We start from the raw sequence: 5,565 nt of genomic DNA on the forward strand, positions 1-5,565 counted from the left end.
GGCATGCCTAATAACTTGAATAAATCATAGAATATTCATGTGACATATAAGTCCCAGACAAGCCCGGCGGTGGTGGCACACGCCTTTAATCCCAGCACTTGGGAGGCAGAGGCAGGAGGATTTCTGAGTTTGAGGCCAGCCTGGTCTACAGAGTTCCAGGACAGCCAGGGCTACACAGAGAAACCCTGTCTCAAACAAACAAACAAACAAACAAACAAAAAAGTCCCAGACAAAGCTTTTTTTTTTTTTTTAACAGAATTTATATTCAAATTTTTGAGACATTACTGAGAAAGGGTAGAGAGACTGGAAAAATTAATGGGAGGAGATAAACAAGACTTAGCTAGAGTTTGTATTTCCTGATGGCAGAAGTCAGGAAAATTCAACAGAAATTATGAAACCAAGGTTGTCGACATATATAATGCAGGTTTTTCTAAAGACAAACAGTGCTGCTCAAAGCAAAAGAGTGAAGCATATTTAGGCACAGAATGTGACCTTGAGCTTAACTGTGTTAGGGATCCTTTCTCATTGCTGTTAGCACTAGAACTGGCTGTGGATGCTGGCTTGGGAGGTAGGCGCTCGGCTGCCTCTCTGCCTACCAGGTCCTTTAGCAATGCTGGCTACTAGCAGGAGAAGCTGGAATGTGTGGTCTCCCTCTAGAGAGAGAGACACTAAATAATCTTTAAACAAGAAAAGTGTTAGAGGACTCATTCTGATTGTAAGCATATACTACAAAATAATACTAATAACCTTGTGATACTGTCATAAAGACAGCCATACAGATTGTTGGAACAAAGTAGAGCACTCAGAAATAATTATCCTAAACAGTGTACCAGAACTAACAGTGGGGAAAGGACTGTTTCTCCAGTAGCCATGTTGGGAAATGTTAACATATATGTTCAAAAGTCAGACTGTACCTTATACCACATTAGAGACTTAAAAGCCTAAGTATAAGACTCCCAAAACTACACAGCTTTCAAGAAAGCAGTAAAACCACCATAACATTGGATTTGACTATTTCTTGGCTATGACAGCATAGTTATAGGCACTAAAGGAGAAAGTACATAAACAGGACTGCATCGGAATTCTTCGGTATCAAAGGAGACCTCTCACAGAACAGGAGAGGAGGTTTGCAAGTGGCATGTAACAGTAATACATGTTTTGTATACATGATTTGTAAGATTGAACACTGACCAACTCAAATATTGGCAAGTGTCTTGAATATATATTTCTTTGAACAAGATAGTCAAATGTTCAAATAGCCACAGGAAAACCTCTTCAGGTTCACCTAATCATTAGGGAAATACAAACCAGTGAGAAAACACTACTGCATACCATCAAGATGGCCAGATCAAACAATAGCCAAGAAGGGGGAAGCATGGAAAACCAAGTTAATCCCTCCCTTGTACTTCCCTCAGATGTTTGGTACAGTGCTTACCTATCATGTAACATGCATGGGGATAGACAGTAATACAAGTGGCCATGAGAAACCTGGTGCCTTGCTGCTTGTCCTGCTGGTACATAGGTGATCGAGCCTTCCTTGCTTGAGAAAAATAACTGACTATATTTTAAAAGCTTATCTCCGTCATTTTTAATTTTTTTCTAAAGATATCAGTTGTCTTGTTTGTAAGAATGATAGTTTAATTTCATGTTTACTCTGTTCTAGGGGTTCATTCAGTACATAAAAAGGAAAATGTTTATAACCAGCAAACTGTATTATTTTTAACCAGGTTACTTTGTTCACTAGATCTAGATTTTTCTCTAGATCTGTCTGTGATAATATCACTAGTACAGTGATCTGAAGTTAGGGTCTGTTTCCATCAAGGTAAAAGTCATTGTTCACAGTGGATTGATATGATGCCTATTCTTGGTTGCCGACTTGACTACACAGGGAATTAACTAAAACCCAAGAATGGAGAGCACAGCTGTGAGGGATTTTTGCTTAATTTGAAGTTAGAAGATGCACTGCAAATCTAGATCTTTGAGGTTGGAAGACACACCTTTAATCCCAATCTTTTCTTTTGGTTTTTTGAGACAGGGTTTCTCTGGGTAGCCCTGGCTGTCCTGGAACTCATCGAACTCAGAAATCCGCCTGCCTCTGCCTCCCAAGTGCTGGGATTAAAGGTGTGCGCCACCACCTCCCGGTTTTAATCCCGGTCTTTTGATGTGGGAAGACATAACTTTATGGTTACACCTTCTGCTGGAAGCCTATGTAAGGACATAGAAGGAGTGTCTTGCTCTTGGCCTACTTGCTCTCTCCTGACTAGCAAGTTCATTCCTTCATTAGGATTAGAGCCCACTTCTTTAGGATTCCAGCATGTACCAAAGACCGGCTGAGACATCCAGCCTTGTGGACTGAATAGTTACTGAGTTCTTAGACCTTCTGTACATAGGCAGCCATTGTTGGATTAGCTGGACTATAGCCTGTAAATCATTCTAATGAGTCCCTTGTGAGTGAGTCCGTGTCTATGTGTGTGTGTATGTCTACAGAGACAGTCATTATTTAAACTGACTAAGGCAGGTGGGGAACATTACTAACATGGTCTTAGCAACTGCAGACATCTTGTTTGTTGCACATAAGGATGGAGGATGTGAGGTAAGTGATCTCAACACTGCAGGGAAGCTATTTGGGGGAAAACAGATTTGCAATCAGCCTTAGAAGGTCAGAGATGACAAAAAAAGACACATTCTTCCTGGGAATTCCAGCACAAAACTCTACTGAGTCTAAATGTTATAGCAGGACAAGGGAGATGGCAGAAAAGACATCCTGGGCTTTTAATGTTAGAATCCGTTCACTCCAAGTCAGTCCTGTTCAGCTCTGAATTCGTTATAGGAATGACGGCCCCTACCCAAAGAAGAATTAGGCAACATCCACTGGTTGTTTATAATTTTCAAGACAACTGCCTAAGCTTGGTGTAGTGGCACATGTCTTTAATCCAAAACCTGGGAGGCAGAAGTAGATGGGTTTTGAGTGAGATGCTAGCCTGGTCTACAGTGAGTTCCAGGACAGCCAGAGCTATATAGTGAGACCCTGTCTTGAAAAAAAGAAAAGAAAATTACCTAATACAACTACAGGTAGGAAGGAGTTTGCAAAGCAATGAAATAGAATGTGGTTTATAGTTTCTGTTGGTTTTTTTTTTTTTTTTTTTTTTCCCCTTCAGTAGGGAGTTATGAATAGTTGTGAGCCACCTTGTGAGTGCTGGGATGGAATATGGACAAGTAAGAGCAGCCTGTGCTCTTACCTGCTGAGTCATTTCTCAGCCCCAATCCCTGCTTCGAACATTACTTTATACCTCTCAGAGTCCGTATATCTTGTCAGGCTCTAAAAATGGAGACACATCCTCTAAATAAGGCCACCAGGGAAACAGGAACTCTTCTACCATGCTTCTGAACCACGGGGTGATCTCTTCTCCACGGGCCTCCCTGTCCAGTAGCTCCTGCACCTCACCCTGGCTCATGTAGCAGTAGCGTCTCACTTCCCTGGCATCTGGGTTCAGCATAAGGTCTTTCCTCACCAACAGAAGGTAGCCAATCTCATGGTCTCCCCAGACAGCATCTGATTGACACTTATGGTATTTTCAAGTCATGAACATTATGTCCTTTATGGAAATCTGTTAAAGTTGGAACACTATTCATTTAATAATAGAAAAATTAGACATTTACATAGAAAGCAGCTTATTTCTTTCCTCATTCCTTTTCAGGTGCCACACAAGGACATAAGCTTTAATTAGATGTTAGGTAGATAACAATGAAAGCACTGACTTTCCTGGGTTTCATTCCCAGGCCAACATGGCTTCTTTTTTCACTTACAATGAAGAGCATGCATATACAGGACACGAGGCTAAACACAGTTATGTACAGTAGGACACACAGGTATGTAAAATACTGTATGTAAAAATACTTCTTTTCGGAATATAAATGAAAACACTGGAGGACTGGTAATGGTAGCACATGCCTTTAATCCCAGTACTCCTGAGACAGAGGCAAGAAGAACATTATGAGTTTGAGGTTAACCTGGTCTACAAAACAAGTTCCAGGACAGTCAGTCTTACACACACACACACACACACACATACACACACACACACACACACACAGAGAGAGAGAGAGAGAGAGCCCTCCTTTAAAAGCCAACCACCACCACTCACAATTCAGTACAGTGATTCGTTTCACAGCCCGTCCTGTGGACCAAGCTTGGGCACTTCCACAGGAAAGCTGTTCCCTATGTCAGACAGAAGCCATGTTATATATATATATAGAGAGAGAGAGAGAGTATATGTTATATATATATATATATGTTATATATATGTTATATATATATGTATGTATATATATACATATGTTATATATGATATATATATATATATATAACATTCTGTAATCCGTCACATTTGCTAAAAATGGAACATATTATTTGTAGAAAAAGTAAAAATATTTTGTATGTTATGCTGTCTAGCATTATATCAACTTGACAAAGCTACAATCATTGGAGAAGAAGGAACTTGTTGAGAAAATGCCTCCATAAGATCCGTAGGGCACAGGACAGACAGGGCTACACAGAGAAACCCTGTCTCGAGAAACCAGAAAAAAAAAAAAAAAAAGATCCGTAGGACATTTTAAAAATTAGTGATTGATGAGGGGAGGGCCCAGCCAATTGTGGGTTGGGTTGGACCACTGCTGGATTGGTGGTCTTAGGTAGTATAAGAAAGCAGGCTGAGCAAGCCATGAGGAGCAAGCCAGTAAGCAGCACCCCTCCATGACTTGTGCATCAGCTCCTGCCTCCAAGTTCCTGTCCTGATTTCTTTCAGTAATGAACAGTGGTTCAGAAGCATAAGCCAAATAAACCCTTTTCTTCCTGAGTTGCTTTGGTTATGGTGTTTCACTTCAGCAACAAAAACTCAAAGTAGGATATATGTATTGTTCCACTTTAAGAACAGCTTGAGCTCAGGTTTAAATGACTTGCCCTGCAACCATATAGGCACTTCACTAGTCTTTCCTGTCCTACACTCAGCCCTTGAGCCAGCAGGATTATTTGGAAGCTTGTTTGCAATGCAGATTCTTAGTTGGAAGGTGAAGAGGGGCCAAGTTGAGAAATCAACATCAAAATTCTTGGAAGGGTTTGGGGCAAGACTGAATGAGCAGGTCTGGCAAAGCTGAGAGAATCTGCCTGTCTAATGTCACACACGTGCTTGGGCCACATTCAGGAGCTTAGTGGTTCAGTGTGTGTATGTACACATGTGTGTGCAGGTTCATGTGTTTAGGTGCAAGTGGGGATTATTTGTGTACAGGAGAGACCACAAGCAGGCAGTGGTGGCACACGCCTTTAATCCCAGCATTTGGGAGGCAGAGGCAGGCGGATTTCTGAGTTTGAGGTCAGCCTGGTCTACAGAGTGAGTTCCATGACAGCCTAGGCTACACAGAGAAACCCTGTCTCAAAAAAACAAAACAAAAAAATGTTTGCCTCACAAGTCTAAAGACCTGATTTTTTTTTTTTTTTTTTTTTTTTTTTTTTTTTTTGATCCTCAGAACTCAGGTACAAATGTAAGGTGCAGGACCAGGTGAGAAAGC

This window comes from Arvicanthis niloticus, chromosome 8 (assembly GCF_011762505.2).
Source record: "Arvicanthis niloticus isolate mArvNil1 chromosome 8, mArvNil1.pat.X, whole genome shotgun sequence".
NCBI lineage: Eukaryota > Metazoa > Chordata > Mammalia > Rodentia > Muridae > Arvicanthis > Arvicanthis niloticus.